At 34.1% G+C, this 15,107-nt stretch overlaps 1 protein-coding gene across 2 annotated transcripts in view; it reads right to left on the reverse strand.

The window, feature by feature from the left end:
• TBC1D22A (TBC1 domain family member 22A) overlaps positions 1-15,107 on the reverse strand; it is a 200,003-nt gene that overhangs the window by 17,013 nt on the left and 167,883 nt on the right. The gene's annotated exons all lie outside the window — the stretch shown is intronic.

The following is a 15,107-nucleotide window of genomic DNA, read 5'->3' on the forward strand; positions in this document are numbered from 1 at the left end:
TACCCTATAACCTAAAGAATAAAAATATTCTAAAACAGTATAAATACTGTGCAAGAAACGTGATTAACAACTGTGCTCAAGACATCTTTCAAACTGCTTGGGGACTACAAGAAGCCCAAAGCAGGATTAATCTTACTGTGTCACACAATAACATACATTTATCAAGCTTTGTCAGAAAATATATACTGCTCTTTACCTCCTGATATTTTATACAAAAAGTGCTTCACTTTATCTAATGGTTTATAAATCAAAGTAGAACAATTTATATCTTTTTGATCATTCACCAAAATTATGTTATGATTTAAATCTTTACCCCCATTACAAAATGATCCCAAAGCATTCTAGAAACTAATCATACTCCCTCTCAAGCTTTGTTTTACAAGGTTAAGTAAACTACATTTTTTTAATACTCTCTGCTAGGGCCAGTTCTTCATTCCCTGGTCTACTGTTGTTGTTAAACATAATTCTGAAGAGATTACACAAAAAACAAACACATAATTCTCATGCAAGTCCCAGAGAGATGCAATTTTTCAAAAGCATATAGACAAAGAATATATTACTGGGACCATGGAAAAATAATTCTAAATTAAGTACATGGAAGCCCTAAGGTACATACAAATATCCTAAGGCCTTGGGATTCTAAGACAAAATACTAACACATTTTATTTATACAATATTTAATTGCCTTTCTTACATATCACTATACTGATAAAAATAGAAATCTACAAGTTCAGCTTTGGTCAACCAGAATTTGAGATCAAATTTCTATATAAGAAGATGAACGCCTCAACTTTCATCAAAAATATGAGTTTGCAAACCAACAGCTGAATGCAGGATTTATTCTTTGCTTATCTACAAAAGAACAGCCTCCAGACACAAACATGAAAGAACTGAATGTCTTTTCAGTACAGTAGGCAACAATAGGTTGGGTTAATCTTTTCCGACTGCTGATTTTTAAGATTTCCAAAATTAAAGTCCTAAAAGCGCTTAGGCCATGAGTACCTCTTCTTGGTAATTCTAGTCCATACATGTAAGGAAATAAACAAGTTTATACTCTAAACCATCACAAAAATCTGCACGTTGAAAGCAGTGGCCCCTGTCGTGGTATCAATACTCAACAAAGCAGTTTGTCAGAGGAGCACTCTGACAATTGCAAAGCAGCTCCAGATTGGTCATCAAAGATAAGCAAGTCAATATCCTTAATTTTCCACTACGTAAGGATAAATCTTACTAAAATCATGGAAAATCAATATGGAGAAATACTGTATTCATAAAAATTATTTTAGCATGTGACAGATGCTAGTATTACATAAACTAAATATTAATAATAGCTTGCAGTATTTCTCCCAAGGTGTAGGGTTCTCACACCCATGTGGTTTTGTAAAAATTCAAATTACAGTGACAAAAGGCTTGTGGCCTCCAAATTCAGAGAAAAGCCTCAAAAAATCTGTCTGAAGTGATTACCTAAAGACTCAAAACCACACATAAACCTAACGAGTTTTAAGGAAAGCTTTATATCCAAATTTATTTTCTTTGGAGAATTGGGCTTTTGACAAAATTATTTCTTTTATAAAACCATACCTTGTGAATAAAATGCCATTTTGTTTAAATAAATGAACATGACCAAAAGGGGTTTAAGAGTTTGGCCAAAACTGTAAAACATTTCTAGTGGAAAAACACTTCAGTGATGCATTATGTGGTATAATGTAAGTGTTTGATGGGCTGGTTTGCCCACAGTGACTACATCTATCAACTGTTCCTTAGCAGGCAGATGAGAGGAGGAATTCCTGTATTTATCACAAAATCTCCAAGAGGAAACTATAACACAGTGTGGAAGATGTGGCCTTTTCTCACAGAAGAGAATAAAGACATAAACTACATGAAATATGACTGTCAGAGGTATATACTGGTGGCAATTCTGGTTTTACTTTAATAGGCTTGTCTGCAAGCTGGCAATTCAGAGGCAGCTCCGTGCTATGCCCTGTCATCTTTTCTTGGGGGCGGTAATCTTTAAGAAAGGACGTGGTAGAGAACAACAGCTATTAAGGATTTCAGATGTCCCTGTTTAACCTGTTGTCCTATGCAGATCAGCACCTGAAAGTAAACACATGTGTAAGAATTGTGATGAAAAAAATTCACACAAAGCTTTAGTGACTCAGTTCCTGAGGACTGGATGCAACCATTGCTATTCATTCAGCTAACAGAAAGCAAATGCTACTGTGCAGAAAATGAATTAGGATGGGATAAATAGGAGCTCTTACTATATTTGCAAAGGGATGTCCAATGCAAAAAACACTACAGAGAGCAAACAAGCTGTCATGAATAAAGATCTTGCTCTTTATGGCAGCTGTAAGAGCTAACTAGGAGGCTACGATGGCAATAGTAAATCTGCTATAATGGCATTTCTGGAAGAATTTTAAATCCAATTTGTTTACAAGTAGATGACAAAACAATAGGCATTTTAATTCTTGTTATTTTTACTGGTTGCAGTTGCAATGAGACAATTGTGTTGTAAGATAGCAAAATCTACATGCACCAGCATTTAGGAAACCATAGGAGAGAACAGAAGATTGAAAGAAAGAAAATTAATCCTCCTCCATCTGCTTGTCTCAAAGAAAGGCATATGTCACTTCATCCTATTATTCACCTCATACTCCAAAAGCTTTTAGTTTCTCTTTGTTCTCTTATCAGTAGTTTTGATTGAGTTTGGTAGTCAAGTGTACAGGCTCCTGTGATTTTAGTCTTCTCCAGGGTTACACACTGATAAGGCCAATAATTGACATTGTTATGCAGCAGTTTCTGCTGAAGAAATAAACATGGAAAGAAAACAGTTTTCTTTGTAGAGAGATGTCTCCAGTGACAGCTGTGAATTACTAACTAAATGGAAGCCCTGCCAGTATATTTAGTTTAGCCGGTCACTTAAATTGCTCAGGAAGAACAACAGTTTTTTCTTTGTTCATGAAATCCCTTTTTATATTGAAATGGAGAAAACACAGAGATCCCTTTGTTGTATTTACTAAAAATAAATAAAAACATTGGTTGATGAGAGAAAAATAGCTTACAGTAATCAGAAAGTGCTTTTTCTGGAAACCTACAGGACAATAAAATCAGATTTTCATTGTGTGGAAGATTTGATTTAAAACTTGGATGGCAACAGCATCTCTGTAAAATACAAGCCATAAAGCAAGGTTTACAATCTCTTCAGATTATACACCCTGCATCACATCCTTCCCTTCCTTTAGCAGCAGTCAGATCAAACACAACTCTTGACAACACGTGCAGATGAGAGGGGACCCCAATTTTACAAGGTGTTCCTCCCAGCCTGCTGGACCTGTATGGAGTCTGGTCTCAGCATACTTAAGAGCTGTAAAGTTGTGAACAGAAAACATACCTATATTTCCCGTTACTTTATATAGGCTTCCAAGATAAGGAAGGACACAACTTAGTGGCAGAAAAAAATGAACCTGTTTCTAGAATTCAATTATGTTATTGGTGACAAAATTTTCAATTATATTATTTGGTGACAAAAATTAAAAAAAAAAAAAAAATAAAAAAAGCAGTGATTACTCAACAACTATTGAAGCCTTTTTACACAAAACAGTGCTTTTTCTCTGCAACTAGGCTTTACAGAGACCCAAAATCTTAGACGTATACCTTACAATGGCAGTGTGGTTCTAACCTTATGTGCTGCTTACATGTTAAGGATAACTAAAAATTACTAGATATCAAAACGTTTAAGAGGTAATTGTGTGAAGGCAAAAACATTATACATGTTTTAGAAATGAGGACTGCCATTTCAAAATTGTATTTTAAGGCCAATTCATTGTCTAATTGTTTTGACAGCTGTGAGAACTTCAGACATTTTCTGTATCTATACACAATAGCAACCGTGTATGTCAGTGGGAGGATTATTTGTCAAATTCACAACACAAATTTGGGCCTGATTCCTAGAGTCATAGTTGCTAAAGCCAGGCAAGATCATTACTTATCTTGGTCTGACCCCTTGTGTAGATAATAGGAACCAAACTTAAACCTTTTTTCTTTCAGGTTAAACATCAATTTGAAATCCTTAAGAGATGCAGAATTTCATTACTTATTTTGTTAGTGTCTTAGGATTTTTCTCCTATGAAATTTCTTATATATTAATTCATCTATTGGTTTTCTGTTTGACAAAACTATTTTGAGCACTTCAGTCATCCTCTTTGAGCCCTCTCTATGTCTTTGACTTCAGACATGAGAACTGGATGCAATATTACCAAAAAAACCCACCCCACTAAAAGGCAAAACAAGTTCTTATGTTCATTAATTTAAGTATCCAATTACTCCCATGTGCTACAGCATCATTCTGTAAGCTCATATAGTGAGCTTCAGCAATGCCCCCCAGGATCTCTTCAGAAGCCACACATCCTATGGTACAGTCTCTCACTCCAGAGACATGACCTATTCTACTTATCCTGTATTTGCAAAAATTTTTCATTTGACTATATCAAAATACAGCTTGCCTGAAGAGGTCAGCTGAACGAGTGATTCGAGACTGGTTTGTGTAACTAGTCTGTTCTCCTCACTTGGTCAGAATGGTAAATCTGCGTCATCCACATATTTTTCTTATCTGCTATTTTATTAGTGGAAATCCTGAATAAAATCATGCCAATTACTGACTCCCACAGAAGCTCACTAGACAAACCTCCTCTTGAACAGAATTAATTAAAAAATATTTTTTTAGTCCTGCTGGTAGGACATCATATTATGCTTTTGTTGATTGATACAGTTAAATGCTTTTTAAAAGTAAAAAAAAAAAAAAAAAAGGACCACAGTGTGAAATCATTATCTTGCACATTTACACATATCAACCAAATACATAGTATCACCAAAGAATAAAATCCAGTTTCACTGTCTTGTTTTTTATCTAATGTAGATTCATTTTTCAGGAACAAAGATAGAAATAGAAATGAAGCTGTTAGGAATGACAGTAGTGAAAAAAAGTTTCAAGTTGATAGTAAGAAAATTGGGTATGTAACTAGATAAATTATTAGAAAAATACTAAGTAAAACTGATAGAATTTAATACTTATAATTAAAACTGTATCTTTATTATCTTCATGAACATAACAATATTTTCTTCCCACAGAGTCTTCTGAGATAGATAAAACAAAAATTGTCACAGATACAAGGAAGAACTTACATGTTACAGGCTTGCCATTAAAATTCATAAAAGAAAATAAAGACAAAGCTATTTTTGCAGACAATATTAATGACTATTACTATTATTAGCTGGACACATTGTGGTCACTAGAAAATTGCAGTCTCTTTACAGTATTATTCTCTGATACCTTGGAGCTTCCCTTTTTACAGTCTTCCTGAAAATTAGGAAAAGCCTTAGGATAGAACTCTCAAGCATACAATGATGTCTACCCATGAAGAGAACAAACCCATCGCTAAGATGAGTTATAATAAGCTGTGTTAGATACATTAACAAAATGTAATTGAGTATTCAAAATCTTTATGGAAGCAAAAATAAATATCCAAGACTATCCAAATGGCTAAAAATATCCAAAATAATTTTAACTGTAGTGGATTTCCTTCTGAAAAGTAAAGAAAACATGAATAAAAGTAATAAAATGTCAAATTCTTTCATTACAGTTTCACATCATGACCTACACTGTATCACTTATTGGTAAGCAATCATGGTGCCACAAGGGAAATGATAACACGCTCAGCAAGACTGAAACAGGACGAGACAGCATCCTTGCAGCCCCAGCGAAGCATGAAGTCAGTCTACTTATGATGACTGGAACCACTCCAACCCTAATGCTACCTCATTTACTTTCGAACATTCTGTTGAGATAGCAAAGTTGCAGTACGGATTTGGAAAGCCACAACAGTCCGTTGCTGATTCATGCTGTTAAATCATGCTGTTAGTACATTATACTTATGCTGCTACCACACTACTTTATGATGGGAGACTTCATTATGGTCAGAGCTGGAGCAGATGATGAACTACATGTCAAGAAGAAACAACACTTGTTTGCCTGCATTAGAATATATAAAGTCTATACATCAGGTGAAATTAATTATAGTGATAAAGAAGCATTACAAGTTTCAGATACAGTCACACAGAACTCTATTTCAATGATTAAACAAACATACAGGCATGTTTTGCCAAATGAAAGGTTTCGCTGTTAATCACATGGGGACAGCAGTTAAGTTGAGACTGCATCAGAGTTATTATTTTCCTATGATCCAAAGAGACTGTCTTTAGCTGTGTCCTTTATATCTTCAGGAATTCTGTGGTTTGGATTTTCTAGTGCTTCTTATGGTGCAGCTTCAGCAACTCTATTTAGCAACTATAATCAAATTATTTGAAAAAGATTCCTAGGAACCTGAACAGCAGGGAAAGATAATTAATCATTCTCTTCTATAATTTCACCCTCTGGACTACTGACAAGATTTTATCAGAAAAGCCAAAACTTCAAAGCCTCTGGATTTTAATACCTGATCTGATGTCAAATGGGTGGCTCAGACCATTTCTAAAGAAAACACCTATGGATGTCATCTACGTAAGACACTGATAATATAACACATAACTTCAAAAACTAAAAGAAATTGTTAAAAGTATATAACGTTTTGAAACTGGTACATCTTAGTCTAGTACCTAACTTGACTTCTAGCAGAGTGTCAAAATCCTTGCCTTGAGTATGATTATGCTTTTAATTCAGAGTGAATGGGCCAAGAAAGAGGACCCATACTAAAGTTCATCAGAGCATCAGCTGCAAACATGACCCGTCTGCAGTTTAGACACACTGCGACAGCTACTTTTAGCTAGTCTTCTAACTGCAGCTGCTCTTTCAATGATTTTGACAATTAAACTGTCTCTTCTCCTCTGTCCCCTCCCTGTATCCAGGGTAAAAATTCTCTTATCACACACTACAAAAATTACTCTAAAATTTAGTATAAGCTTCCAGAAATATTACCAATACACACAAGTCAACATAGCATAATCTGGGATGTTGTATGATAGCGCCACTGCTCTTTTGCAAAACGGACTGAGACAAGGATGCTTTAGGTAGATATGTGTGAAAATAATGCAAGTAATGTGAATCTTATTTTTGCACTAAATTTTATCATTTCAGTTAAAGGATCAGGGAGTTAGTTAGCAGGAAACTCTTTTACATTCACAACATGAGTGAATTTTAGTGATTAACTGTAGATTAAAACATACCTAATGAAAGCAAGGCCAAACACTACGGACTGATTTTTTAAAATATTCTTGTACTTCAGGTTTCACAAATATAAGCTAGTTAAGAGATGGAAGACATATTGCATTCAGTGCAGAGTGCTACTAATATCTTTGAAATCCCTTATACTCTTCAGCAGGTTTTTAATGGCGTATGTAACGTCAGTAATGAGAAAGCACAGAATTCAACTGAGTTCTTAGATATTTTGAGTCAGAGATTAACTGTTTATCTTCTTCTGTGAAAATAAAGATTGACTATATACAATCATATGAAGAAAAATGTAGAAATGGGCATTACAAAATAAATGTTAAAACACATTCCAATTTCATGTTTCCAGCATTAGTCATTTTCTCTTGGTCAACTTTCTCAATTCTGTTGGTATTCATCTCCATTACTCTTAGCTGAATTAGTTTCAGTATAATTTGTAGACACACTGATAGTCTGGCATTACTTTTCTACAGTAAATGTCCTCTATTATGTAGATATTTTTATCCTAAGGCTCGAATTAAGACAGGCAACTTTACTGAAGACAAAATATGGTAATTCTGCAATAAAGACAAACTCAATGTTTACTCTGAGAAAGAAGTAATTATGATGAAGCCATTCAAGATACAGCACAATTGTAATGAAATCTGGACTGATAAGAACATCCAATGGGATTTGCAAGAATCAAAAATCCCCTCCAGCTCCAAGAAGTGTACTGTTCTTTTAAAAGGTGATAATTCAAACGTCACGGAAAGTTACACATTATGTGCTGTTTCAATGCACAAATCATAGTTGGAAGGTATATAGATGAATACATTAAAAAGGACAGTTGTTTTTTTTACCAAATAGATAGCATAGGCAACCTTTTCTGGTTTGGATGGTTTTGGTTGGGTTTTGTTGTGGGGTTTTTTTAACATGAATAGAGATTTTATACCTTTGAAGTTTTGCCAGTCCTAAAATTTCTGATTGCAATTTCATTTTCTGTTGGTAGAAAGTCTTATCTGGTTTTGATGTTCACTTAAGATCAGCTAAGAACAGCATATCCAGAATGAAACAGCGCTTTAAAAACAGGGATGATACCAGAATAAGGATGTAAAAACCTCAGCTCAGCTTTTCCATCTCTATTTCTGCCAGAATTTTATTATGCAGTATTAACAATGATATGTGTTAGCCTCAACTATAAAATAGAAAGAGAAAAACCTTCACATCTTGGTAAAACACTCTGCAAATTATACTTGAATTGCTCTGCATATTTGCAAAACATTGTTGGTTTTGAAGCCTATTTATTGAACTTATATATTATTGATTCTTAATGTGCCCAAGTGAATATGCTTTGAAAAGAAGTATGACTGTATTTATGTAACAGCAGCATGCATCTGGATCCCTGAGGTCCTACTCAAAATATTCAAAAGACTATGCCTTTTTTCTCTCCTTGTACAATTTAACTCTTTGAGAGTAGCTTTTAGTAAAAGTGGTGAGTTGAATTTGTCAAATAACTCAACTGAAGCCAAAACTGAATTATTATTCTGGTTCACTTAAAGCGATCCAAAGACCTGGAGGATTATCAAGGATCTACTTTATGGATAAGTGAACAAAAATCAGTCCTTATTCTTGCATCTTTCCTGAAGGCTTATTAAACAAATTATTTTCTTCATACCCGTTGTATTTTATGTATATACTTTTCATCATATTCTTTTTTTCTAGAATAAAGGAAATAGAATTCTATTGCAGTTCTGACATACAATGTGATTTTTAGATGCAATCAGAACTAAACCATTCCAGCTTCTCACTTACATATAATTACAAAATTGTGTCAAAACCATAATTTTAAAAGTTTAGTAAGTTATTTAAATAAACTTATTGACACAATGACTAGATTTGTTAGAGACTGTCAAGAGTCCTCTGTCCCTAAAGAGGTTTTGTTTTCCTCTTCATGTGTGATTAAAGAGTCGGGGGGGGTGGGGGGTGGGGGTGGGGGGTGGCGGGGGAAGTTTCCTACCAACTTGATTTTGATTAAGCTACTGATTTATGAATTCTAGGACAATATTACATTTCCATAAATTTGGACTCATTGTACTGTTTGCACACTAAGAGCATTAATGATATGTGTTTTTCTGAACACTACAGATTTGCTAACCCATTTTGCCCTTATGTTCTGTAGTTGAACATAACAAAACTGTGGATCATCTTTATCTTGGAAAAAACTTTATTAGTTTGCTGGTTTTTTTTAAAAAAACCTATCATCACCTTGTATAATATCCTAATAATGTAGAGAAACATAAAATACATATGGGTACAGTTACAGTGGTAACAATCTCCAGTGCTGTTTAAAAAACCAAACACTGAAACATGTAACCCACATTAGAAAAAGCATTGTAAAATTATTTTCTGATCTCAGTCGGATGACCATGAGTAATTTGCAATTCTATTACACTGTTGTAAAATAACTGCTATAGAATTTCATCTTACTTTTTGTAATCACTTCTGAGTCTTTTATTGAGAAGTATAATTCAGCATAGATTACCATTAGATATAGTGACCAAGACAGAAACTTGTAGAGTTTCTCAAATCACTTTATACAATTGCCATAGGTCCAGTGAGTGACACTTGCATCATTCCTGCTTTGTAGTTTAGTCCAACCACACCACTACAATATGCTACAAAATCCAGCATCAGTTAACCACAGCAACGTTTTGTCCTTTCCAGATTTTCAGAATATGCAGACTTGGGCAAAAGTCCAAGTACTGCTCTTCACCTCAGGAAAATATTGTTATCAATCATTAAATATCTTATGAGTGAATGCTTTAGCAACTTAGCAGAATATATGGATCCAAAAACTAGAGATTCTATAACAGTGTTCATAAAGAAACCTCCTTTAAAACAATGATTACACTACGTTCAGTTCAGGCCAGTCTCATTCACTCCAAAAATTTTCATTTGTTATTTATTTTTGTTGCCACATCTGAGTCTATTTATTGAGTGCCAGTTCATTCTGCAAGGACAACCTTCAACAAAAACAATCAAGTAAGGGACATAAAGCCATATTAAATATTTTCCTGCACTTAAAACAACAACATTAATGAAAACATAGAGAAAAAAAGCACTTAATCTAGCACAAATTTCACCAAGCAATTTCCATTAAAAAAATTATAATTAATTCCTGGGGCAAACAGGAAAAGCTGACCAATGGCATTGTAAGGTTAATGAGATCAACATAATCACATTCAAAATATGCAATTTTCAGGGAGTAGAATGAAATAAAGATTTTGGTAAACTGCAGAATTTTGCAGATATGTAACAAGGTAGTCAGCATTACAAGATTAAAGTGTTAGGATCCTACAGGTTTCACAGTACCCAAAGTTTGAGAAAGAAATTATTACTATGCCACTGTTACTGGAATGCTCTCTAAAGCTCTATGTTCAGGTAACTCTCCATGTCCTCTGTTTTTTGTAATCCTCTATATTTCCTTCCTTGAGAAACTCTGATTCTGAAGAGACTATTATGGTAGATAGTCAGGGACCAAGTGATACGTTGGTAATACCCTTTTTTACGTTGCTCTGCTAATTAGTGACTATAGGAAATAGGTAGCAAGGGAAAGGTTATCCAACAAAAAACATTAAATCAATTATTGGCAAGAGTATACAGAATGCATACTATGATTTTACGGAATAACTATAAGTAAAATAAAAACGCACTCAAATGTTCACTCGGTTACAGTAACGGGATAAAATTCACTACTAAACAAGGGTTAAAAGTAACATGTTCAGAAGAGGAAACTAGGCATTTTATTGTTTGTACATTTGAAAATCATTTTCCTATTACTACTACATGGATGTGTTTTCCACCAAACCATATTGTATTCAAAGCTATAATACTAAATTCCTTAAACTTGAATAATAGTAATTATGAAAAAATAGAGCTGCACACAAAGGGGAAGAGCTCAGGACGCTCTTGTAGTCAATAACTGCCCCGAAGAATGAATGCATGCCAAATAAACATATACCTTTTCTTTCCCATGAAAATGTTCAGAATTTAAAGGTATTTTCAAGAAATATGGATTGTATAAACACTATGCTCCACAGTTTTTCTCCATACAAGAGTAAGTTTTACTAGCAGAATTATGTTCAATATCTCCTTCCCTCTCTTCAGCAGTCTCCACTGGATTTGCTCCTGGAGGCTTAAGAGCTTCCCTCCCTCCTCCTTACTGACAATGTCTCTGGTAACAGTCAGCACAGAAAACAATATTTGGGCTTGCAAAGAGACATTCAAATCTTCAAGGAAATCTTCAAAGATTACTCAATATTCAGACCACTAAATGTAGACATTTAACAGATTAATTCTAATGTCTGCCAATGCCATGGTCCTTCGTAATTAATAGAGTGAAATAAATATTTGCAGAGGGTAGGGGGAGACCAGAAGTTACTGATTCACACTCATGTCTTTCCACTGACTACAAATGCAATTTAAATTGACTTTATTTCTAATTTAGACCTGGATCACAGGATTGGCTTTGTTTCATTAAACCTTAAGCCTAACTACATAACGTAACCCATTCTCAATCTAACTGATCTCTGTAACATGAATCATACCTACATATAATATTTGTACTGAACTATGCACCTGGTTAACATCTTTGTTACTTAAAAGATTAATATTTGAAAAATAAGGAAGACAAATATTAGCTGATGTAGTACATAATTGATTTAGTAAATACAAATGACTGCTAATTTTGTCATATAGTTGCTTTGTTCTTTTTAAAGACCAGAGAAAAAAATAGTTACAACTTGGTTGTACTAATAGATGGTATTACAAACTCAGCTGTCAAATACATTAAATCTGTTGTCAAAGATTCTGTTCTGCATGAAGGAAGGGGTAGAAGTTAATGAATTGCTGTGTATTGCACATGAAATCTAAGCACAAAACTGCACTTTCAGTGTTCACACTTGAACCTTTTAATTTGATGCATCATCTAAAATTGCAACGTATTCCCTGACTATTACAAAAGCAAGCTATGCAAATAGTAACTTAATTTGGAACTAGAAAAACACTGTGTAAGTCCAATTTTCCAAATGGTATGAACATTTACATGGAGGAAAAAACACAGTACTCGGGATTATAAATTACTATATCCCTTTTAAATTAGTAAACAAATGTAATGAGTCAAATATGTCTCCAAATTGTTCTGATGGGTGACATAAGACTTCTTAAGACCCTTGCTCTTCAAGCATACTCCCCACCTACTTGCAAGAAAAAGAAGCTGGCAATTGCTGGAAAACAATTCCCTGTATTCTTCTTACCTCTTACACATTTCATCTAAAAACAGCCACTGCAGCTTTTACAGCGATATACCTTGTTCCCTTTAAGATGTTCTCAACTAATGCGCTGGGTAAAGAGGCACTCGTTACTATATCCCAGTACCCTGATTTTCATATCTTTCAAACTCCTGAGTAATAACAGTAATAACAATCATCAGGTTAGGGTGAAAATGAAAACAGTTAGTAAATCTCAACACTCATAATAAAGACTACAATTACAAATATTTATAAAAGACAAAAAAAATAAGAAAATATATTTATTTTATTTATATCAATATTAAAACCTGAAGACCCTTGTCCTGTTTCTTACCACCAAGGTTCCACTTTTCTACTTTTCATGCTGCATTCCCAAGAAGAGAAGTCCTACTGATATAGTATGCTGGCCTTGTAGAGCCAGACTCCTTCAGCAGGGATTTAGAAAATTTCTTTCTGTTTTGGCAATCCTATTTTAGTAGAAATGATTTTTTAAAAAAACATATTCTCTAGAGTAGAAGATGGGTCTGTTAAAAACTAGAGGGCTCTCCCAAGGTAAGTCGTTGATGCAGTAATTCGGTATTTACCTCTTTCCATAAGCAGCTAAATCTACTACCAAAGGACTTCTATTTTTGCTCAGTCGCTTTGAAAAGAGCAAGGTTTAGTTTTCACTGACTCCTGTGATTTATCTGATAACATTAGATTAGTTCATAGTACAGAGTAACTTCTGAGTTTCAGCAGCAAATATATATATATATTGAATATACATATTGAAGCTACTTGCAATTCAATATCATTGTACTATAACTTGCAATTTTACTATGTACAGTTGTTCCAAATTGAGAAGTAACTATGACTTCTGGGAGAGGAAGCTGGATGGAAAGAGGGCAACAGAAACAGATGTGCAGATTTCAAATTCAGATACAGACCCAAAATTTGTGTTACTAGAGGTAAGTTAAGTACTATTTTTAAGAGTCAGGCATGAGTAATGTATTCTTGCTATGAACTCTTGGCCTACAAACTCAAGCAAAAGAAAGAAAGAGATGAATTTAGGTATAAAAATATGCACATCGCTAGCTGAATAAAATACAAATCAAAAGTGGGGGTTTTTTTGTTTCTTTGTTTTGGTTTGGGTTTTTTTTTTTATGATTACTATTCTCAGCTTTGCACACTTAAAGCCAAGCTTTTGAGGAAAAACAATGTATAAAATAGGCCAAATAGGCCTACAGACTCATCAGAAGAAAAAGTATCACAGAAAGCCACACTGAAGCTTCAGAGAGGGTAGTGTTGGGAGTTTTATTTCCTTTTTGATGCTTCTTACATAATTTTTAGCGTACTATATAAACTGGTCAGAATCTTCCAATATCTTTCTAGACAGACGGCAACTCCTCTTCCTAGTACAAGGCATGCACCACTAGTTTCTCAAAGTTCAAAGAAGGATGACATACAGTCTATCCGTCATATTTTAGTTTAATATTAAAATTTTGTGATAATAATTTCTATGGGACAAAACCTGTATTTCTAAGACTGTATGATAAAATGTCTCTGTGTTTAATTTACAATATAATCACATGTGGTGATCAAGTCAGGATATTCATGATAATCAAAAGATGCAGAGCTTTTGATGAAGCTGAGTAGGCTTGTTAACAGAGCAGTTAAATTGAGACTGCAACAGCTGAAGTCGGGACCAATGGACACACCTGATGTTTTTTCCCCTATAAGACTGTATTTAGATGCAATTTTTACCAGTCAACCTCATTCTCTGTTGATTAAGCTCTTTGCACGCAAAAATAATGTCAATAATTTTATTATTGTAAGTTGGCTCTTCTGAATATAAATGATACAACAGTGCTAGATCCCAGTCATCTACCACCAGTACTCTGAGATTAAGCAGCAGCCTCTTTAGATTGCTAGCTATGATGTTCAAAGTCTAAAAGAGCAGAGTTTCCAGTTTCTTGCAACAAATGACAATATATTGAATGTATTCCAAAAGTGGTCACAGCAGGGAATAAAATCACAGCAATGTTAGTAGTCAGGCTCTTTAAAGTTAGAAAGATTTCCATGTTCACAGTCCTTAACTCTTTACAGGTTTTGATATATTCACAGAAAAGACCCTGTTAGCTTCTATACACAGAAGAGTGAGGGCACAGGATTGAGAACCAGAAAACCATCTAATCATAGAGTTTACAGGGAAGAGGGGTAAACAGTCCTCTGGTCAGAAAACTAACTGGTTCAGAAACTTTTTTTCTTTTTTTAAATTGAGAAACATTTATTTTTACTGCAGTAGCAATGGGAACTAAATTTCTAGCACAGTACACACCAAGAAGCTAAATTAAAAATGTATTTATTAGTTATGCATCATATCATATGAAGTGAGAATTCCTGTACTTTAATGGAGAAAAAGTAACTATTTAAAACCTCACATCATAAACTAGGAATGAGATCACAAAAGATTAAGGAAACCTGTATTACTGTAGTTGAGCATAAACAGATGATATAAAATCATGTTTCTTATATATGACATGTTTCTACAGTAGGTAATCACTAGGAAGAATATTAATATTAAACTTTTTAAACTAAAGTCTGTAACTCTTGCAGAC

This window comes from Strix aluco, chromosome 5, assembly GCF_031877795.1.
Source record: "Strix aluco isolate bStrAlu1 chromosome 5, bStrAlu1.hap1, whole genome shotgun sequence".
In the NCBI taxonomy this organism is placed as follows: domain Eukaryota; kingdom Metazoa; phylum Chordata; class Aves; order Strigiformes; family Strigidae; genus Strix; species Strix aluco.